General features: G+C 31.3%; 1 protein-coding gene across 1 annotated transcript in view; it reads left to right on the top strand.

Moving 5' to 3' along the window:
- Positions 1 to 711: 711 nt before the first annotated feature.
- The window catches only part of LOC143079113 (uncharacterized), an 82,429-nt gene continuing 58,112 nt past the window's right edge, over positions 712 to 25,028 (top strand). The window contains exons 1-4 of the mRNA XM_076254299.1: positions 712 to 827; positions 6,241 to 6,703; positions 8,971 to 9,027; positions 22,755 to 22,810. The gene's annotated coding sequence lies outside the window, so the exon portion shown is untranslated. The remainder of the gene's footprint in view (positions 828 to 6,240; positions 6,704 to 8,970; positions 9,028 to 22,754; positions 22,811 to 25,028) is intronic.

Raw genomic sequence — 25,028 nt, 5'->3', positions numbered from 1 at the left:
ATTGCATATCACTGATGCAGGTGCAATATGTTTACACTCATACCTTGATATGATGTTTTACACTTTTGCTTGCAGATATCAAAGAAAACTGATGATGATAGATGACAGTTCAAAGTCCAGTGGCAAATTTGATACGTTTTCAGAATGAAAATATGGTAATGTGATATGAACAGAAAAACCTGCTGTTTACAAGACTGACATTATGAGTTATATGTTTAAAGAGCTAGGTCATATTAAGCTAAATTTCTCCAGGAAGACATGTAGAACTACCAGGACACATTATTGACTGACTCTAATTATATGTAAACTGCTGTTTTTGCTCTTAGTCCCTTAGCATATGTATGCTGAATGGAGAAGCAGAAATTACCATTTTTCAAGTCTTTGGTTTAACACTGAGGACTTAGAACTGTAGACCTCCAGCACTTTAGGCAATCATTCTACCACAAAACCATCAAAGCATTTCAAGATAATGAAATTGGAACTACTTTTGTATACCATGTGTTAATTTACCATGTGTTTTGTTGCAACCTTAAATGACCTTAATATATAACTAAATAATAATGAAATGTTTTGAAAGTTTGTTTTGGTAAGACCCCCACCCCCAGTGAAAGTTTTCTTGATCTGCCTCTATATATGATTCTAAATAATATATCAAGTTGATGACAATTACATCATTGATTGACAGAAATGTGTTAAATTTTTATGACAGTTTCACACATAAGTGTTTATTAAAAATCAATTTCTTGTTTTAGGTAATATGAATGTGGCTACAAAGGTGCTGTTCAGGAAAAAAGATAAACTCGGGCTAAATAATGGTAGCCAAGATGGTAATATGACTGTACTGTTAATTCAGAAATCATTGGGTGCATTTATTATAATTACGATTTATGAAGAAGTGACAAAAATACAAAATAAATTATTGTGATGTTGAGAAAATCTACTTACAGAAATATGTATCAGGGGCGGATCCAGCCATTTGAAAAAGGGGGGGGTGTCCCAACCCAGGATAAAGGGGGGTTACAACTATATGTACCCATTCAAATGCATTGATCGGCCAAAAAAAAAGGGGGGGGGGGTTCCAACCCCCGGAACCCCCCCTCTGGATCTGCCACTGTGTATAAGATACCAGAATGCGAGTTCTTATTATTGCAATACTCACCTAGTCACATTATTCCCATTAATAAAAACCTCACAATAATTTCTGAATTTACAGTATATAATTATATAACATTTTTTGTGTTGCCTTTGATTCGGTATTTAGAATTTCGTTTTAAAGTCATCTATTTCATATTTTTCTTTAATGACCAATGAGTTTTACACAATATTAAGAGATGAAGTACAGGAAAAAGAATTTTAACCAAAAGCATATGACAATTATGAAAATACTTCTCAAGTACAAGTCATTATACTTCATTTGTATAAATTACATAATATATATGAATAGCTGCACACTTTAAACTGTTATACCATTTTTTTTTATTAACTGTCAAAATTTAAGGATTATGTTTGTTTTTGTTGTTGTGGAAATTTTATAAAAAAAAAATCCACAGCCTTTCCCTGTGTACTGTTAAATTTGACAATTATGTACTTAAAAGAACAGGGATTACTGCATGCAGACTGAGTGTTAGCAATGAATTCGCTAAAAGAAGTCTTCAAATTGAGATAAACAAGTTAAAATATGGACCTGTTTTAAGGTGCCCTTGCCTTGAATGAGTCAGTAGGAGATTTTTGATTCAGCCATCCAACTTGTTATCACTTTTGGTAAGGGGCACTGTTGAATTTAGACATCAGTGGTGAAATTTTGACAGTGGTCAGATTTTGATATCAGTGGTCAGATTTTGACATCAGTGGTCAGATTTTGACATCAGTGTAGATTTTGACATCAGTGGTAAGATTTTTATACGACCGCAAAAATTTTAATTTTTCGTCGTACATTGCTATCACGTTGGCGTCGTCGTCGTCGTCCGAATACTTTTAGTTTTCGCACTCTAACTTTAGTAAAAGTGAATAGAAATCTATGAAATTTTGACACAAGGTTTATGACCACAAAAGGAAGGTTGGGATTGATTTTGGGAGTTTTGGTCCCAACATGTTAGGAATTAGGGGCCAAAAAGGGCCCAAATAAGCATTTTCTTGGTTTTCGCACTATAACTTTAGTTTAAGTGAATAGAAATCTATGAAATTTTGACACAAGGTTTATGACCACAAAAGGAAGGTTGGGATTGATTTTGGGAGTTTTGGTTCCAACAGTTTAGGAATTAGGGGCCAAAAAAGGGCCCAAATAAGCATTATTCTTGGTTTTCACACAATAACTTTAGTATAAGTAAATAGAAATCAGTGAAATTTAAACACAAGGTTTATGACCACAAAAGGAAGGTTGGGATTGATTTTGGGAGTTGAGGTCCCAATAGTTTAGGAATTAGGGGCCAAAAAGGGGCCCAAATAAGCATTATTCTTGGTTTTCGCACCATAACTTAAGTATAAGTAAATAGAAATCTATGAAATTTAAACACAAGGTTTATGACCATAAAAGGAAGGTTGGGTTTGATTTTGGGAGTTTTGGTCCCAACAGTTTAGGAATAAGGGGCCCAAAGGGTCCAAAATTGAACTTTGTTTGATTTCATCAAAAATTGAATCCTTGGGGTTCTTTTTATATGTTGAATCTAAAAATGTACTTAGATTTTTGATTATTGGCCCAGTTTTCAAGTTGGTCCAAATCGGGGTCCAAAATTTAACTTTGTTTGATTTCATCAAAAATTAAATAATTGGGGTTCTTTGATATGCCTTATCTAACTGTGTATGTAGATTCTTAATTTTTGGTCCCGTTTTCAAATTGGTCTACATTAAAGTCCAAAGGGTCCAAAATTAAACTAAATTTGATTTTTTGATATGCTGAATCTAAACATGTACTTAGAGTTTTGTTTATGGGCCCAGTTTTCAAGTTGGTTCAAATCAGGATTCAAAATTATTATATTAAGTATTGTGCAATAGCAAGAAATATTCAATTGCACAGTATTCAGCAATAGCAAGAAATCTTCAATTCCACAGTATTGTGCAATAGCAAGAAATTTTCAATTGCTCAGTATTGCGCAATAGCAAGAAATCTTCAATTGCACAGTATTGTGCAATAGCAAATATTTTCAATTGCACAGTATTGCGCAATAGCCAGAAATATCTAATTGCACAATATTGTGCATTAGCAAGAAATTTTCAAATGATTGGAGTTATCTTTCTTTGTCCAGAATAGTAGTTGAGTCAACTTAAATCATTGTTTTATACATACAATGTATATTCACTTTTACTACCAACTGATAAATTAAAACAATCTTTACCATTCAGTGATAACAAGCATAAATAAAAAGATAATTTCTTGAAACATATTTTTAAGAGGATTAATATTCAACAGCATTGTGAAAGGCAAAACAAAAATGTTAAGTGCATTAGACCACATTCATTCTGTGTCAGAAACCTATGCTGTGTCAACTTTTTAATCACAATCCAAATTTAGAGCTGAATCCAGCTTGAATGTTGTGTCCATACTTGCCCCAACCGTTCAGGGTTCAACCTCTGCGGTCTTATAAAGCTGCGCCCTGCGGAGCATCTGGTTACACTAGTGGTAAGATTTTACACCAGTGGTCAGATTTTGACTTCAGTGGTCAGATTTTTGCATCTGTGGTCAGAATTTTGACATCAGTGGTAAGATTTTGACAGTGGTCAGATTTTGACATCAGTGGTCCGATTTTGACACCAGTGGTCTGATTTTTACACCAATGGTCAGATTTTGATATCAGTGGTCAGATTTTGACATCAGTGGTCAGATTTTGACATCAGTGTAGATTTTGACATCAGTGGTCAGATTTTTACACTAGTGGTAAGATTTTACACTAGTGGTAAGATTTTACACCAGTGGTCAGATTTTGACATCAGTGGTCAAATTTTTGCATCTGTGGTCAGAATTTTGACATCAGAGGTCTGATTTTGACATTATGACCATCTTTGATAGAGTTTATCTGTGCAGTATAGCTAACTCATGTAAATACAGCTAAAAGACAACATCAATACATTGATTAATCATGGCATGATACCTTATGCTTTGATTTGATTTCTAGGACAGAGACATTAATTACACTTCTTGATTGGTTATTTGGCTCATAACTTACTCCAGTCTAACTGATAAAGGCTTTTCCACTAGCATTTGTTCTGACATCAAAACGCTTAAATTGTATAAATTGCATTACTCCAAACTTGACTACTTTATGAAGTAAATGGCGGATATCAATATTTGTAGAAATGTTGAAGTCCCAGTATGCCTAATTTTTGCAAATTAAAAAAAAATATCATACTTTCTCCTATATCTGATGTCAATTTGCCATATTGATGATTACCTGATCAAATAACATTTAGAAACCAGAGAAGATATAGACATTTTATTGAAAGCCTTTGATCTAATGGTTATTACAGAATTTATACTATAATTGAAGTATCTTTCTTGAATATACAACATACACATATATATATGAGTACATAGATATAAGAAGATGTCGAAATGAGTGCCAATGAGACAACTCTCCATCTAAGTCACAATTTGTTAAAGTATACCATTATAGTTCAAAGTACGGTCTTCAACATAGAGCCTAGTCTCACACTGAACAGCAAGCTATAAACGGCCCCAAAAATGAAAAGTGTAAAATCATTCAAACGACAACCCCTGAACTTCAGGTTCCTCACTTAGGACAGGTGCAAACAACTGTAGCAGGTTTAATTGTTTTAATAGGTGCCAACCTTCACCCTTACCTGAAGCATTAGTATAGAATCACAACAAAGAAAGACATGTATATAAACTATAAATCTGACAAACATCAGACCATGGAAGTATTATATTAATATAATACTTCCATGATCAGACACAGCATACAATGTTATATATATAGTTTTATCCAAGTCTGGAACGTTATCAGTGGTTAATGTCTTTTGCTAAATCTTAATGTTATTGTCAATTAGGGAATTGTTATTGATGGCATGTAATTGTTCTAGACCCAGGAACATTTAGAACTTGACAAATTCAGTATAGAATTTGTTTATTGTAGAAAGCTAAATTTATCGATAGTAGTATTTTGTTGTTTTTGTGTCATTACGGTTACTGCCTCAGTAGCATATATACACCTACATTCTTACTTATTAATATCCAGAATAAAATTTAGAATAAAAATTGGGAATGTGCCAAATATAAAACAACCTGATTAAAAAGCAGAAAACAACCAAATCCTGCAGCGGGAGGTGTGCCTAATAGATGCCCCAAAACAAAAATATGTACTAGTTTAGGGATAATTGATGTCATACTAAACTCCAAAATAACAGAAGAAACTCAAATAAAAAGACCATGAAAGGCCAGAGGCTCCTGACTCAGGACAGACACAAAAAATGCAGCGGGGTTAACGTGTTTCTTGAGATTTCAACCCTCCCCCTGAGGTATGAATTTAATATCCCTCCAATAAAACTTAATTTTCTGTGCACCTATTGATGTGAATGTTTTGTGAATCTTTAAGCATAAGGACATGCATTATGACAAACGATATCTAAAAAAAGTGTTTAATCTCATAGAAGACCTGTAAGAAGTCTGGTTTTCATTGTTCATTGTGTGCAAACATGATACAATAGGTGCAACATGAGAACTGTGATGTTGAAGGTCATATACAAAAACATCTTTGAATATTTGGAAAATCGATCAATTATATTTGAAAATAATGAGCAACACTTTATAAAATTTATACAATAAAATCAACCAATTTTGAAACTGATTAAAAATGTGAAATTAAAGAGTTGGTCAGTACAAAATGATTGTCAAGTTCTATAAAGCTGATGATGTGAAAGTTTGTCAATACAAAATTATTTTAAAGTTTGATAAAGCTGATGTGAAATTAGTTTCTAACTTATTAAGTGCACCTACAGAGTTTAGTCAATCACATATAAACGTTTAATTTGTTATCCCACTAAAGAGGAATAATTGTTATCGGAATAATTGTCATTGGAAAATCAGTAATGCAGAAATCAATGAACTACCCTGAAAAAATGTTTTTTTACTGTTCAAATTGCATGAATTCATTAATGTACTCGTCATTTATAATCAGATACATTAATAATTCATCTATCAGACACCAAGCAGAAATTGATTAATTGAAAAAAATACTGTGATAAACTGAATTCTTTGAATGGAGCCAGTTATGTTTTGTATCTTTGTAGGATTATTGATTCGGTACAAGCTCAACGGTATATTGGACAAACTATAACAAACTGACGAAGCAGATAGCCTTTATTTCGTGCCATTGGCCTATGAAAGAGAGGAGTTCTAAAGCACAAAGATAGTTTTGATTATTTGGCATGGGCTGGTCAATATAGTATTGATCTTTTGTCTAACATTACAGGTTTGGACTTGCCGGCAATACTTCTAATGATTTTTGGAATATCTATTTGAACTTATCTATTTCGGAAGGAATATGATAGCTATATGAGCTCTTTTAGGAAATTGGACAGTAACTGGATCTAATATGCGGGGGAGAGTGTAGCCTGACGATTTAATTGTTCGTCATTGTTATTTGATATTATTATGTGGAAAGTTTGAAGAAGCAATTGAGAGAAGATTGCTGGGATTACAAAGACCAAGCTTGTGTATTAGAATTGAAGGATCTAGTAGTTTTACTTACTGGTAAGCATTATTACACTTTATTCTCATTGATTTGAAGTTTTTATAGATGATGTTGTAACTTTCAAAACAATCAAAATTATTGTAAATGTGTTTAATTCTTATATACTAGACTTTTTCTATATCTTTGAATTTATTACTGCGTTACTAATTACCAGTAATTTCTTAGATATATGATATACTAAAAGGAAAAAAAATTGAATATTATACTAAATTGTTGCTAAAAAAATCCATGAACAACATAAAACAAGTCCATGGGAAAATCCTACAACTTTTGGAGGAGGCTTTAGGGGTGTTAAACCCATTGAAAAAGGGGGTGCTTAATCAGTCTTTTTTTCCTCATCTCCCCTTCATTGGTTGGGGTTAACATTCAAGGCAATTTTCTATGGCTTATTTTACCAGAAAAGGGAAGAAATTCTCAAAAAATCCAAAGAAAATATCATCATTCGCAGGAATTTGTTTATGCTTCATTAGATTTTTGTCAAAAATTATAAGGGTTTAATTTAAAGGCTAGAAAATTGTGTTCATTAATGTATGAGTTATCTCCCCTAATAGGTTGAATTTACAATGCATTCTGTATAAAAATGGAATAAAAATAAGTTTTGAAATATCCTGATTGATAAGCATCCTTGATTCAGTTTAAGAATTTATTTCTACTACAAATTTTGAAAAAGTTTCAATAGAATTTTCTAATACTTGTTTATCAAGTTGTGGTCATTTTTTTTTTTATCATATTTAAATATTAATCTGGTATTATAAATGACAATGAAGTTTCAAGAATGATTTCAATAATGTTTTCAGACAGACAAATTAATTGTGCAAGCAATATTTATTGTACCATTACCACGGGATGTATTCCAATGTTAGCATAGGGAGAAATATTACCGTTAAAACTATATATATAATCAACTTTCAACCTCACTCAATTAATTAGAAATATTCCATAGAAGTCGAGGGACTTTTCATGACATTAAAAATAAATATTCAGATAAATTATGATTTATTTGGCCTGAGCACATTTTCACATTTAATGAAATTAAGTGTCTCTGTATAGTAGAAAATGGTATATATAATTGTAAACAGTTTATGGTTTTCTTTTCATAAATTTTTGTATTGTACCATTACTGTGAGAGGTATTATTTCTGTTCATCATTTAATCATTTTGTTCAGAGAGAGCTAACAAGTTTTTGTATTCCATTATTATTTTTTCTTACTGAACTTATTTCTTGCTTAAAAAAAAGATTTTTTTTAAATGATAATCTCAAGAATTTCAGGATTTTCTTATTGAAATTATAGATATTTTTTGTGAAAATTTTGCTTCTAAAGGAAATCTTTGTTGACTCAATTGCTTAGTATAGTTGCAGCTTGGAATGGTGAAATATAAATACTGTATACTCCTGGCAGATGGTTATTTTACCTGAATGTAAAATCGTGTCTATAATTATCTTTATTTAATTTGTGAAATTAAAAAAATCTTTAGATTTAATTCTTGCAAGGTGGTACAGATTTCCAGTGTGAACAAATCAATATTTCAACAATCATTAAAGTTAAACCGACTTTAAGTAACTGACATAGCTGTTTTCAGATAGAATAAGTCAACAATTTTCTTTGTCCCGTTGAAGAATTTGTGTTGACAGCAGATCTTTGATAGACTTTAATGTATAACTTGTTTATATTTGGGACTAATTTATAATTATAGCTTAATATACTATAATTGTTGTATGAACTTAACTGTGTTGATTTCTTTACAATATCAGAAATTGTACTCACTACAAAACAGGGGGAATGGTTTTTATTAACCTTAATAAAATTTAATCATTTAGCCCATGAAACTATCTATTACACCATTAACTCTAAAGACCATTATTTTGGGCCTAATATTAGAAAAATTTGCTGAAAATATGAAGCTTTGAAATGTTTTATATGAATACTGTGACAGTGACCTACTACATGTATGTTTAAAAGATATGAAAATAAATTGTTGCAAAAAGGACTATAAATTCTGCAACAAAAAGTGTCCACACTTTGCAAAGAAAAATATAAAATTCAGATGACTGATACCCTATACCAGTAGTTAACTGTTTTTTCATGATTGTGTTGTTGTATTGCTGTTTCATTGATTTACAAAAGCATATGATATCTGTCAAATCAACTTATTAAACTTTATTGATTTATTGTGTTTTCTGGAATACAAATATTATCTTTTCCCCTTGTTTTGATGTTTCCTGAATATTTTTAAACATTCAGTTTTCTTATATTATACATTCCAGATATTCCAATAAAGGAAAAAACATCAGATACATCCTGTTTTAGAATCAGTGTGAAAGGTTAGTCATTTGTACTTTTAGGAAAATAAAAAAAAAGTTCAATTGAAATTCTTAGAAGCTAGTTTTGCTTTTACAAAAAAATCTTAAACACAATACAAGATTTAAGATTGTACCCACATAATAAGACATTGCTATGCTTCATATTAATCCAGCTGACCATGACCTTTTGACTGGTCTCCCTTTTTAGCTCACCTGGCCGATAGGGCCAAGTGACCTTTTCTCATAACTTGGCGTCTGTCGTCGTTAACTTTTACAAAAATCTTCTCCTCTGAAACTACTTGGCCAAATTTAACCATACTTGGCCACAATCATCATTGGGGTATCTAGTTTAAAAAAAAATGTGTCTGGTGACCCGGTTAACCAATCAAGATGGTCGCCATGGCTAAAAATAGAACATAGATTTTGGCTTATAACTCTGAAACTAAAGCATTTAGAGCAAATCTGACACTCACTCAGTAAAATTGTTTATCAGGTCCAGATCTATCTTTCCTGAAATTTTCAGTTGAATCCGACAACCGGTTGCTTGGTTGCTGCCCCTGAATTGGTAATTTTAGGGAAATTTTGTCGTTTTTGGTTATTATCTTGAATATTATTATAAATAGAGATAAACTGTTATCAGCAATAATGTTCAGCAAAGTAAGATCTACAAAAAAGTCAACATGATCAAAATGGTCAATTGACCCTTTAACAAGTTATTGCCCTTTATAGTCAATTTTTGTCAATTTTTCGTAAATTTTTGTAATCTTTTACAAAAATCTCTCTGAAACTACTGAGACAAATTTAACCAAACTTGTCCACAATCATCATTAGGGTATTAAATTTAAAAAATGTGTCTGATGACCTGGCTTGCTCACCAAGATGGCAAACATGGCTAAAAATACTAGCTTAAATCTAAAACAACAAAGCATTTAGAGCAAATCTGACAGGAAAAATTTGTTTGTTTGGTCAAGGTTTATCTGCCCTGAAATTTTCAGACCAATCAGGGATCCTTTTGTTGGGTTGCTGCCACTGAATTGGTAATTTTAAGAAAAAATTTGCAGCTTTTGGTTATTATCTTGAATATTATTATAGATAGAGGTAAACTGTAAACAGCAATAATGTACAGCAAAGTAAAACCTACAAATAAGTCAACATAATCAAAATGGTCAATTGACCTCTTAAGGAGTTATTGCCCTTTATAGTCAATTTTTAATAATTTTCATAAATTTTGTAAATTTTGTAAATTTTTACAAAAGATTTTAACTACTGGCATGACTGGGATATATTCAAAGGTTCATTAGATAGAAATAATTGTAAGCAGCAAGAATGTTCAGTAAGGTAAGATCTACAAATGCATGACCATCATCAAAACACAATTTTGTCATGAATCCATCTGTGTCCTTTGTTTATAATATGGGCATAGACCAAGGTGAGCGCCACAGGCTCTTTAGAGCCTCTAAGATGCAAGTTTAAAGTACACTGTCATTAAATGAACTGCTCTGATTGTATAAAAAAAGAAGAAATTATATAATTCAACTTTTCTGTGCTAAGTAACTGTTTTAAATGTCAGAAGTCATTATCATGTAAGAAAATGACAAAATAACTATTAACCGTGGAAGCCATTGATTTTTACAGCAATCTTAAAGAACTTTTGATTTAATGTCAAAGTATAAAAGAATTAAAATGTACGTTATATAAGAAGGTCAAATAATTTTGTTATATATATAAGCATTGAGGTGAGAAGTAGATTTTTATCAACAATAATATTTGATGTGAGTACCCGTAGATTCAAAAGATATTAAGAAATTTTTTTAAATTTAATCATGGTCAGTTTTTGATAATATTTGAAATAAATTGTAAGAACAGACTGATGAGCTTAAAGTCATTCAAATGTCAATTTAAAATAGTCAATATTTAAGAAGGAATCTAGTGATCTATTCAAAAAAAATCTGGGCTTATTGCTTGGTAAGAAAAAATATTTGTTGTTTTCAAGCAATAACATAAAAAAAATGATCTCTTAAAATGTGTTAGAGCTTCTGAGAAAAATTGATATTTCAAAATAATAGACTTTTTAAATAGAGATTAGGTATCTTATTTCATTATCTTAATTCAACCAGAAACCAGTTCCAGAAACTTTCCATAATGATGATTTTTTTATGCCTTTAATGTAATTTCAAAAGGAGTCCTTTGTTTATATAAAAACTGCATTTTTGCTTTCATGTATAGGTTTCATTTTATGGTGAATTTAAAGATAAATCAATAAAAGAGATTGAAATGAAAATAAATAGTCACTATAATGATAGAACTAAATGTTTTTGGAAATAAAATGTTTTGTTTGTGTTTGTTAGGTTTCTAAAAAGAGATTTACCCTGACTGTACTATTGAGTGAATCTGATTTGTTAGCCATCGTAATACTTGACAAAAGATGAGGTTTTACACATGGGTAGTTAATTACTATGATTGTAGTCTCTGATTTCAATTTACCAAGACTACTGAAGTTTGTTATCAATACAGCAAGAATATGAAATATGAAATAGATTTCTTATTGATTTAATAACTTCTAATACAAATGTATGCAGAAAATCAAAACACTGCTCCCAATGGTATATTGCTATCTATATAACTCATTTCAATTGGAGCTTTTAATCAACTATTGGTAAAAATATAATCGGCCTACACATTGGATGTTTTATTGCCAATATTTTGAGTTTGTTTGTCTATTTTGGGTATTTATATATTTCTGTACATGGCTATTTTTGCTTCTGTATTTATGCCTAGAGGAGGAAATTGCTATTTTTGCTTCTGTATTTATGCCTAGAGGAGGAAATTGCTATTTTTGCTTCTGTATTTATGCCTAGAGGAGGAAATTGGAATTAAATAGCTTGTATTTTTGTTGTGTTTTCTGTATTAGTTAGGTCTTAAACCAAATGTAGTTAAAATATCTAGATTTCCATCCAGAATGTCAAGAATATATGAGTGTACTTGATGAACACTAGTGTACAGTTTTTGCTTAAACAATTTCCTTTCCATGATATGGGCTTTACTGTCATGATTTAACATTTATTAGAAGTATATTTATGGTAAAATATTCATAATGCTTAAAAATGAGTTATACAATAATTAGAAAAATATTATAGAGTTTATTTCTTGTTCAGAAACATATATATGCATTCAGGAATTATATTTTATTGGTCGATTTGCAGTGTTTGCTAGAAATGTGACAAATTCTGTCATAGTCACATTATGTCACTTCGCCAAATTAAAGCTAAAACTAAAAATTTCTGAAAGCATTTATTCTGCAATTTTGAAAAATGTGAGTTTCTACAAATGATAAAGGAGTATGTTCGATAAGGTCCTAAAATGGCCCCCTTTTTTAACGTAAATTTCAAATTCGGATTTATTGACCAATATCACGATAAATTATAGCTAATACATTGACTAGATAAGATATAAGCCATTTTGTTGAAAATTTTACGTTTCTGCGTTTCATTATGACGTCACAAGTTGTACTCATATTGATTTTTCACAAAAAAATCAATGAAAATGGATAAATTTCTATAGATTATTTGACAGGAAACATAGAGCGCATACGTCGACAACAAAGATCTTTTAGAATAATGTTTGTGAAGACATTTCACATGTCTCATTTGAATATTAAGCTTGTCGACGCCTGCGCTCTATGTTTCCTGGTCCTTTATTTGGTTGAAATCCAGCTGATTTTGTCAAATTTCACCAAAATCCCTTATGTTGACCTTTTTGGGATGTAAAAATCAATGTGTTAGAATAAAACTTTGACAAAAACAGTTCTGTTCAACTTTCGCTCATGTCTTTACGGCAACTTAAAACATTTATTGTCTTGTAACTATGGACTTTATAATTGGGGCCAAATATGGCCCTTACCGAACTTACTCCTTTGGCCAAAGTTTGATTTGATGACAATATTATTTGAACAATATGTCCATCCTCCTTATACCTACCATTGCTAAGATCTTATTGCTAAATAATAATTCAATCTTGATAATTTTGTTTAAGTCTCACCTTATGCTTACATTAGTACACAATACAATTATATAAGATATGGTTTTATACTACCATTTATAGGACCTATTATTGTATACCAATATTGTCTGTCAGTCCATCATCAACATTTGAGTCATGAAGTCTAAAAAAAAACATACAAATTTGCATGAACATGATGAAACTTTAGTGAATTCTTTATATCTTTTGACATTAGTTTTCTTTGGATTTTTGAAATTTTAGATTTATCTTTTCAGATCGAGTTATTGGATTTTATTCCTAAAAAAAGTAGGATTTTCCAGTTTTCAGACAATAACTCAAATATGCTTTGTGGAGTTCTCATGAAACTTTATTTAGTAGTCAATCTGTTGAGATTTAGGAGAACTGATAACAACTAAAACATCTTGTATTTAAAATAATATATATTAAAATAAAAATGGTTAAATAAACAGCATAATTATTTATCTATTATTCACAATATAAAACTTCTCCATTTCACAATAAAATTACAGGTTGTGGCACATTATAATCTAATAATATCTTGATACAAAAATAAAAAATAAAAATTCCGACAGTAATTCTATTAAAATTTTCATCAATTTTTATCAGAGATTCAGTAAACAGAATTTTTATAAGATCTTAATAAACCTGACAATGTAAAATAACATGAAATTCATCTTCAACAGTATTAAATTAAACAATTAAAACAACTTCTCTTTTCCGGGAGAGATCCGTTTGCGCCAAAAAAGCGTCCTTTTGCGCCACAACTTTTTTCCCCATTTCTACGTTTGAGCCACCTGTTTTAAAATTACATGGTATCATTTGCGCCAAAATTAAAACATACTATTACGCCAATTAGAAGAAAATGACTTCCCTCCTCCTTTATTTGGACTTGGAACCGGCAGTTACATGGCAAATGTTTTACTTTTCTGAAACATACTTTCTTCCTACTGCTGCTGCATAGGTACTGCCCAATGTTATGTATGTAGTAGTTTGTAACTTCACTTTATTGTCCAAAAAGACAAACATTGAAGAATGAAATGCATAAAACAGTTCATTATAATTCCTGTCGAATGCTTCTGCTCCATTACTGGTACGTCTTGCGTTAGATAGAGTTTCAGCCCATATGGATGGTGGAAACAAAGCACTATGTCATCAACATATCTGGCAAAAACATTATCAGCAAAAGCTTCTATTTTCTTCTCTTTTTGGCATATCTTGTATTAAATATTCAGCAAAGTAATAAGTTTTCTTCACTCTCTATACATGGACTGTCTAATGCATTTCAAGTCATTTCTATCCAGTTGCTCATCCTCATAGTGAAATATCAACAAACATATGATACTTTTTAAGCCAAGAATAAGAGTAAATATTATTCATTAATATTTATGATAGATATGTGTACAGGTAAATTGGCGCAAATGAGTTCCGAATATTGGGACAATTGATACATTTGGAAAACAAAATTTGGCGCAAATTTTGCCCTTGAAAAACAGTAGTTGGCGCAAAAGGACTGCTGCCTCTTTTCCAAGACAAATTTTCATACTTCCCAATTAACTGTGATAAAGGATTAATACAATTTTATTTCAATTAATAATTACTTGATTGTTATTATAACAGTTAATTTGGTTATTTTAAGTTAATTTAAGCTAGATTTCCCATGAATATATAAACAAATTTAGCACCTTTTAGTCAATGCTGTGAAATGTTTTTGGGGATTAAGTAAAACTTATTTATTAATGTAATTTGGTTAGTTTAAAATCAATGAATATTTGATTATATTTCAATGATAGGCAGGTCCTGCAGGATGTACAAGACAATCCAGTGCATCTCTTATATACATGAATGTTTTAAATGTAAGACATAATGAATTTGAAAATACATGTATATTTAAAAAGAGATTGTGTCTTAGATTCTCTATTCCCTAAATCTTTATGAACGGAAAATATTTGTGGGCAGCCCGCAAAATAAAAAAAAATTCCATGGAAATTTTAAAATGCAAGAGGATTGTCCTGGTGAGTGGCAATTATTTTATGCATAATCAGGACAAGTAAAAATTGGAAATTGATATGACAGGCACTCACTCTGGTCCTGCAGGATGTACAATACAATTCAGTGTATCTCTTATAACATGTATAAAGAGTGTTTTGTAATAGATGTGCCTTGATATGCCTAGGTTAATTCCCCTTAATTTGGACAGATTAATTATTTAGTATTTAAATGTTTATTTTAAGTTAAATTTGATTTAAATATATGAAGATAAAAGTAAAGAATGTTAATTTAACTGTTTTAGTATTTAACTTTTGATGTTTTTATAATGTTTTAAGAATATTCATTTATTCAACTTTTCTTCAGTACCTTTCATGTTAAAGTTCTCTTGATTAATGACAAGTTTAGGATATCATTTGATATTCAGTCGGAGTCGGCCTTGCACAGGCCTCCAAATTGCCGGAACTAATATTAGTACTAATCGAGTCTAGAGTTAGCCACCACTTCGGTGCAGTTCGCCAGAGTTAGTCACCCCTTTTTGGTGCAATTTTACTACTTTAAAACACAACGCGAAGCAAATTTACTTTATTTTACTTAAAAGACTAACTCTGGGAACACTCTATTTTTCATTTTACATTTGAAATTACTTTATTTTTGAACTCCATTTAAGAAAGTTTTCTGACTACTGTTTATTTCCGACTTTGTTTAAATTCATGCAATTATTGTACATTTGTAAATAAAATATAGTTTTCATTTGATTTATTGTCTGTTGTTCAGCCATAATCTGATATCAGGTATGCCGATGGTCGAATAGGGGCGAAGTACTGGCCACTACACGTCCCGGGAGGTGTCGTCACCGACCCCCTCCGTTACAAATGGTGCCGTGACCAGGATACCTGATCCCTCAGTCTTGGTTTGAATATTTTTATTACATTTATTTTTGATTTTGTTCAATTTTTGATTTTAAAAATGATAAAGTTCGAACAGAAACCTTGTACTTTTGACGGTGTTAGTGCCGATGTACAAGATTATTTTATTCAATTTGAAGCAGTTAGTCTGTGGAATAACTGGAATTTTTCTGAAATGGCTCTTCAGTTAGTAATAAACTTAAGAGAAGAAGCACAAACTATTTTACGTCTTCTTACTCCAACTCAGTTGCAAAGCTATGATTTTTTGAAAAGTTTACTTTTGCAACGCTTTAATCCTAAAGAAAGGATAGCATTTTATAAATTTCAACTGAATAGTTGTTTAATTTTGTCAGATGAATCTGTGTTCGATTTTGGACATAGACTCAAACTTTTATGTCATCGTGCATATCCAGATAATTTTCAAAGTATGCAAACTTATTTTATGGATCTTTTTATTGGAAAGTTAGAGAAGGAAATGGGAAAGTTTGTCCATTTTAAGCATCCTGAAACTTTTGATGATGCTATATTTTTGGCTACAGAGTTTGAATGTTTTAATTTGACAATTGGACCTGTTGAATGTGAAATTGAGGAAAGTGAAGAAAGTTTAGATTTTAGTTGTTTGAAGTCTGGTTTTGATCAAATTGTCAAAGTTCTTAAAAAGCTGGTTTATAAGAAGATTAAACTTAGAAAATGTTTTAATTGTTCGGTAGTTGGACATATCAGAGCTAATTGTCCCAATAAGGTTTGTAAAAGTGTCAATTCTGTTCATGTTGTTGAACCAGAAAAACCAGTTTCTACTGCAGTTCATAAGAAAGTGAAAAAATCATGCAAAGTTGTCAAAAGAGTTCAAAGTTTATTTTCATCTGATTTGCAAAGCTGTTTACCTGATTATTTGATTTCTAGCACGGATGAGTTTTCTTGTTTGAAGGATAAGCCAGTTAAAGTTTTCATATAGTATGTTTTATGAGTTTTAGTTTATATATTTAGTATTTTACTTATTTTGTCAGTTTATATTGTTTAAGTAGGTATTTTTTCAAAGTTTTCATTGGATTTGTTGTTTTTCTTGGTCACGTTAATGAGCCAGTTTTGCTATCTAAACCAACCTCAAAAAACGTTGTTTGATTTGATTGTGTTTTTCTTTTGATGTTGGTTTGTTTAGATTGTGGCTAAGTTTCTTGTTCGAATAGATTTATTTATGAGTTTGCTCATTTATTTGGATTTTTAACCTTTCTGAACAAGTTTTATTGTTTTAAATTTGTTTAGTTTGGTTATGGTGTTCCTTTTGTGACTTTTATAAGTCATGGCAGAAATCTATTGAGTGGCAGAAAGTTTATGTGTGAAGACAACCACCTGATAAAGTAAGCAGTTCTTGTTATCAAGAACACCTTTCTTACTTTTTGTACAACGTTTGAACTTTGATCATCTTGAACCCGGAATCACATGTTATACGTGATTCCGTGAGATCTACAATGGTGGACTAAACCTGGTACAACGATGGACTTTTTAGAACCCGAAAACACACGTTTAAAGTGTTTTCGTGAGAACAACAATTGGTGGACTATACCTGGTACAACTTGGACCATGCAGATTATCCGTATTTAACATTCCGTTTCCGTTTGAAGAACTTTGTTTTATTGAATGCTGTATAACTGTGTCCGTTTACATTTATATTCTATGGACCATACTTTATAATTTGTGTTTACCGACTATTCCTGGACGATTATGCTGTGTGGAACTTTTCCTATGGTTGGACCATGTGTAATATGACATTTTTGTGACATTTATTGACATTTTATTTGCATTGATTTATGTTATTGTTTATTGTTTTCAACACATCTATTTTAAATAATTATTTTCCCAAATATTAATGTCTTTAATATTTGTCCTAAGGGGGGAGGATTGTAATAGATGTGCCTTGATATGCCTAGGTTAATTCCCCTTAATTTGGACAGATTAATTATTTAGTATTTAAATGTTTATTTTAAGTTAAATTTGATTTAAATATATGAAGATAAAAGTAAAGAATGTTAATTTAACTGTTTTAGTATTTAACTTTTGATGTTTTTATAATGTTTTAAGAATATTCATTTATTCAACTTTTCTTCAGTACCTTTCATGTTAAAGTTCTCTTGATTAATGACAAGTTTAGGATATCATTTGATATTCAGTCGGAGTCGGCCTTGCACAGGCCTCCAAATACTCGCCGGAACTAATATTAGTACTAATCGAGTCTAGAGTTAGCCACCACTTCGGTGCAGTTCGCCAGAGTTAGTCACCCCTTTTTGGTGCAATTTTACTACTTTAAAACACAACGCGAAGCAAATTTACTTTATTTTACTTAAAAGACTAACTCTGGGAACACTCTATTTTTCATTTTACATTTGAAATTACTTTATTTTTGAACTCCATTTAAGAAAGTTTTCTGACTACTGTTTATTTCCGACTTTGTTTAAATTCATGCAATTATTGTACATTTGTAAATAAAATATAGTTTTCATTTGATTTATTGTCTGTTGTTCAGCCATAATCTGATATCAGGTATGCCGATGGTCGAATAGGGGCGAAGTACTGGCCACTACACGTCCCGGGAGGTGTCGTCACCGACCCCCTCCGTTACAAATGGTGCCGTGACCAGGATACCTGATCCCTCAGTCTTGGTTTGAATATTTTTATTACATTTATTTTTGATTTTGTTCAATTTTTGATTTTAAAAATGATAAAGTTCGAACAGAAACCTTGTACTTTTGACGGTGTTAGTGCCGATGTACAAGATTATTTTATTCAATTTGAAGCAGTTAGTCTGTGGAATAACTGGAATTTTTCTGAAATGGCTCTTCAGTTAGTAATAAACTTAAGAGAAGAAGCACAAACTATTTTACGTCTTCTTACTCCAACTCAGTTGCAAAGCTATGATTTTTTGAAAAGTTTACTTTTGCAACGCTTTAATCCTAAAGAAAGGATAGCATTTTATAAATTTCAACTGAATAGTTGTTTAATTTTGTCAGATGAATCTGTGTTCGATTTTGGACATAGACTCAAACTTTTATGTCATCGTGCATATCCAGATAATTTTCAAAGTATGCAAACTTATTTTATGGATCTTTTTATTGGAAAGTTAGAGAAGGAAATGGGAAAGTTTGTCCATTTTAAGCATCCTGAAACTTTTGATGATGCTATATTTTTGGCTACAGAGTTTGAATGTTTTAATTTGACAATTGGACCTGTTGAATGTGAAATTGAGGAAAGTGAAGAAAGTTTAGATTTTAGTTGTTTGAAGTCTGGTTTTGATCAAATTGTCAAAGTTCTTAAAAAGCTGGTTTATAAGAAGATTAAACTTAGAAAATGTTTTAATTGTTCGGTAGTTGGACATATCAGAGCTAATTGTCCCAATAAGGTTTGTAAAAGTGTCAATTCTGTTCATGTTGTTGAACCAGAAAAACCAGTTTCTACTGCAGTTCATAAGAAAGTGAAAAAATCATGCAAAGTTGTCAAAAGAGTTCAAAGTTTATTTTCATCTGATTTGCAAAGCTGTTTACCTGATTATTTTATTTCTAGCACGGATGAGTTTTCTTGTTTGAAGGATAAGCCAGTTAAAGTTTTCATATAGTATGTTTTATGAGTTTTAGTTTATATATTTAGTATTTTACTTATTTTGTCAGTTTATATTGTTTAAGTAGGTATTTTTTCAAAGTTTTCATTGGATTTGTTGTTTTTCTTGGTCACGTTAATGAGCCAGTTTTGCTATCTAAACCAACCTCAAAAAACGTTGTTTGATTTGATTGTGTTTTTCTTTTGATGTTGGTTTGTTTAGATTGTGGCTAAGTTTCTTGTTCGAATAGATTTATTTATGAGTTTGCTCATTTATTTGGATTTTTAACCTTTCTGAACAAGTTTTATTGTTTTAAATTTGTTTAGTTTGGTTATGGTGTTCCTTTTGTGACTTTTATAAGTCATGGCAGAAATCTATTGAGTGGCAGAAAGTTTATGTGTGAAGACAACCACCTGATAAAGTAAGCAGTTCTTGTTATCAAGAACACCTTTCTTACTTTTTGTACAACGTTTGAACTTTGATCATCTTGAACCCGGAATCACATGTTATACGTGATTCCGTGAGATCTACAATGGTGGACTAAACCTGGTACAACGATGGACTTTTTAGAACCCGAAAACACACGTTTAAAGTGTTTTCGTGAGAACAACAATTGGTGGACTATACCTGGTACAACTTGGACCATGCAGATTATCCGTATTTAACATTCCGTTTCCGTTTGAAGAACTTTGTTTTATTGAATGCTGTATAACTGTGTCCGTTTACATTTATATTCTATGGACCATACTTTATAATTTGTGTTTACCGACTATTCCTGGACGATTATGCTGTGTGGAACTTTTCCTATGGTTGGACCATGTGTAATATGACATTTTTGTGACATTTATTGACATTTTATTTGCATTGATTTATGTTATTGTTTATTGTTTTCAACACATCTATTTTAAATAATTATTTTCCCAAATATTAATGTCTTTAATATTTGTCCTAAGGGGGGAGGATTGTAATAGATGTGCCTTGATATGCCTAGGTTAATTCCCCTTAATTTGGACAGATTAATTATTTAGTATTTAAATGTTTATTTTAAGTTAAATTTGATTTAAATATATGAAGATAAAAGTAAAGAATGTTAATTTAACTGTTTTAGTATTTAACTTTTGATGTTTTTATAATGTTTTAAGAATATTCATTTATTCAACTTTTCTTCAGTACCTTTCATGTTAAAGTTCTCTTGATTAATGACAAGTTTAGGATATCATTTGATATTCAGTCGGAGTCAGCCTTGCACAGGCCTCCAAATACTCGCCGGAACTAATATTAGTACTAATCGAGTCTAGAGTTAGCCACCACTTCGGTGCAGTTCGCCAGAGTTAGTCACCCCTTTTTGGTGCAATTTTACTACTTTAAAACACAACGCGAAGCAAATTTACTTTATTTTACTTAAAAGACTAACTCTGGGAACACACTATTTTTCATTTTACATTTGAAATTACTTTATTTTTGAACTCCATTTAAGAAAGTTTTCTGACTACTGTTTATTTCCGACTTTGTTTAAATTCATGCAATTATTGTACATTTGTAAATAAAATATAGTTTTCATTTGATTTATTGTCTGTTGTTCAGCCATAATCTGATATCAGGTATGCCGATGGTCGAATAGGGGCGAAGTACTGGCCACTACACGTCCCGGGAGGTGTCGTCACCGACCCCCTCCGTTACAGTTTTTAATGAAAGACTTGTAATATATATATGTGTGCTTCAATTTCATTTTAACTCTTTCTAGAGCCAGATCAATATCTGCCATGGGGGAAATTTCCCAGCTTAAATGGAAGAGTTGGCAGTCATTATGTTTATACACAAAAAAATCCATTTCTTTCAGAAGATTCTTGTTGACCTTGAATTTCAGTTTGTGTGATATGTTTTTTATTATTAAATTGACTCCAACATAATTTATATGAAATAAAGGTGCAGACGTACACATCAATTAAACCTTGAACATTAAATATCTATAATACTAAAATTACGAGGTCCAATTTGTTAGCCGTCATCACGTAAAAACGACGAATCACAGAATTCAACTTTATATATAACTAATATAGTACAAAGGTGTAGATTAAAAATTACACCACTCCAGGCCCTTTTGTTTTCCACGTAATTAATATTGCCAATAATTAAGAAGTTCCGGGTCGAGTCCGCTACCGATACCAATAGTATATTCACCTGTTACCTATTACCTTATCTGTACGTTCCGCATCTGACAGGCGCACCACCAAACGTTGTTTTCAGGATTAATATGCTATATACACGGGTCATAACCACAGGGTTGTCACTTGACACTACTAAATTGTCAAATTGTTACCTATTGTAGTATTTTAATTAGTAAGACTTTCTAAGATAACAAATACGAATACTAAAAATCTGGACTAAAAATAAGGCGTATAGGTACAGTTTTCAATTTGTTAGTGGGCATGACGTAAAACAGCGAAGCAAAGAATTCAACTGTATTTGTAACTTATATAGGACAATGCTGTTGATTAAAAAATACTCCATTCCAGGACCTTTTGTTTTCCAAATAATTAATATTATTGTTTCAGTTCGACGGGTTCAAACAGAAAGACTTGAAAGCAGAGAAAAACTGTGTATCTTATAATCGGCATGACTTTATCAGATGACAATACTAATACTAAAATAAGGCTTGCGCATAGTTATATACTTTAATTCAGTCACGTACCCGTGATATCACGGGTGTGTTCTAGTAGGTACTATAATGTTAACTTGAAAAATTAAATCTCCAATTTAGCTGACAGCACAGATATATTAAACTATATAGGCCTTGAACTTTGTCCTTAAAATGAGTTTAAAAGTTGAAATAAACATAAATATGATTTATTATAATAACTGAAAAATCTATAATCCACATATTGTTTATAAAATGAAAGAGCTAATTGAAAACCTATCCCTATACAATTGTGTTAACGAGATGTCCATTAATGCATTGACCACTACCTACAGGCTAGTAATAGAGATTACAATGTAAATTTTTCAATAAAAACAGTTTTTATGGTAGTATATATTTTGTCATGGTTGAGTGATTTTTTATGATACCTGTATTTGACTATAAGGCATATTATTTGTTAACTGCATAGTAAGCTTAATACTTTATATGTACTATTGATTTTTAACGGTATTTATTTGTAAACAACTGTGTCAGTGTAAGGATATACTAGCATGAGTCTTATCAGTATTCTCACCGAATTATGCATATTTGTCGTCTTATCTTTCAGCAGATATAACCTCAGATTGTCAAAGAAGACTTGACAGTGCTTATTGATTCCTTAAGGTATGTAATAATTTAACTTTGGTTTAGTTTGTTGTACATAATTCTCACGATATGAAAAGGCTAAATTAGTTCAGTTCTTATGTAAATATTTTTGTTAAAACTTGTTCCATATATAGAATTACTGGGTCCATAAATGGAATATGAAAGTAGAAAATATTAAGTACTGATTTAATAGTTATATTTATAGTCCATGTGGGTTAAGATTGATCTGTTATTTAATGATTTTGGTCATGTCAAGAATTAAGGCCAGGTAAGCAGTAAAGTATAATTAAAAAGTTCTTATTTTTCTAATCTTTTTTATTAATTTACTTTTTTAGTAAAGGAAAATCATATTTTAAAAGTGCTTAAATCAAAGTTTTGGAACTAACCCTCTAATGAGGTATTAATATAAAGCCCCTCAAAAGAAGAACAGGGCCTATTTTATTAGGGGTCAAAATCAAGGTTTTTAAAAAACCCAAAAGAACTACTACAGGGAGATAATATGGGTTAATAAAAATATGTCTATGAGACAGCATTCAAAGTTCCAATGAAAAAAAAACCAAAAGCATCTGACTTTACATGAACTATGTAGGAAAATTATCCAAGTATTGAAGACACACATGCCTTTCCATAATAGTGTATGAACAGAAGTGATATTTGTAGGGGTAAATTCAGTAAAAAATCTCCCATTGACTTTAATGCTAATCTATGTATGGAATTAAATTTATACCTGATTTACCTTTAGAAATTGGAAACTTTCATATAACATTCATGAAAGTACAAATGTAGCCCTATCTTTTGCACTAATAAAAACATAGGGTCATGCGGCATTTTTGGGCATCCACATGGCCTTGTTTACAAACAATGAAGATTCGCACTGAATTCCTATACTGACCCCCATTACTTTTCAACCCTGTAGTAAAAAAAATTAGTACATTCAGCATTTATTTTTTAGCTCACCTGGCCTGAAGGGCCAAGTGAGCTTTTCCCATCACTTGGCGTCCGGCGTCCGGCGTCGTCGTCCGGCGTCCGTCGTCGTCGTCCGTCGTCGTTAGCTTTTACAGAAATCTTCTCCTCTGAAACTATTGGGCCAAATTTAACCAAACTTGGCCACAATCATAATTAGGGTATCTAGTTTTAAAAATGTGTGGCGTGACCCGGTCAACCAACCAAGATGGCTGCCACGGCTAAAAATAGAACATAGGGGTAAAATGCAGTTTTTGGCTTATAACTCAAAAACCAAAGCATATAGAGCAAATCTGACGTGTGGTATAATTGTTGATCAGGTTAAGATCTATCTGCCCTGAAATTTTCAGACGAATCGGACAACCCTTTGTTGGGTTGCTGCCCCTGAATTGGTAATTTTAAGGAAATTTTGCTTTTTTTTGTTATTATCTTGAATATAATTATAGATAGAGATAAACTGTAAACAGCAATTATGTTCAGCAAAGTAAGATTAACAAATAAGTCAACACGACCGGAATGGTCAGTTGACCCCTTTAGGAGTTATTGCCCTTTATAGTCAATTTTTAACCATTTTTCGTAAATCTTAGTTATCTTTTACAAAAATCTTCTCCTCTGAAACTACTGGGCCAAATTTAACCAAACTTGGCCACAATCATAATTAGGGTATCTAGTTTAAAAAATGTGTGGCATGACCCGGTCAACCAACCAAGATGGCCGCCACGGCTTAAAATAGAACATAGGGGTAAAATGCAGTTTTGGCTTATAACTCAAAAACCAAAGCATTTAGAGCAAATCTGACATGAGGTATAATTGTTGATCAGGTCAAGATCTATCGGCCCTGAAATTTTCAGACGAATCGGACAACCCTTTGTTGGGTTGCTGCCCCTAAATTGGTAATTTTAAGGAAATTTTGCTGTTTTTGGTTATTATCTTGAATATTATTATAGATAGAGATAAACTGTAAACAGCAATTATGTTCAGCAAAGTAAGATTAACAAATAAGTCAACATTACCGGAATAATCAGTTGATCCCTTTAGGAGTTATTGTCCTTTATAGTCAATTTTTAACAATTTTCATAAAATTTGTAAATTTTTATTAACATTTTCCACTGAAACTACTGGGCCAAGTTCATTATAGATAGAGATAAATTTAAGCAGCAAGACTGTTTAGTAAGATAAGATTTACAAACACATTACCATCACCAAAACACAATTTTGTCATGAATCCATCTGCTTCCTTTGTTTAATATTCACATAGACCAAGGTGAGCGAC

Source organism: Mytilus galloprovincialis, chromosome 6, assembly GCF_965363235.1.
Source record: "Mytilus galloprovincialis chromosome 6, xbMytGall1.hap1.1, whole genome shotgun sequence".
NCBI classification, from domain to species: Eukaryota; Metazoa; Mollusca; class Bivalvia; order Mytilida; family Mytilidae; genus Mytilus; species Mytilus galloprovincialis.
Note: the sequence above shows the minus strand (reverse complement) of the source record. Positions and strands in the feature narration are given on the sequence as shown.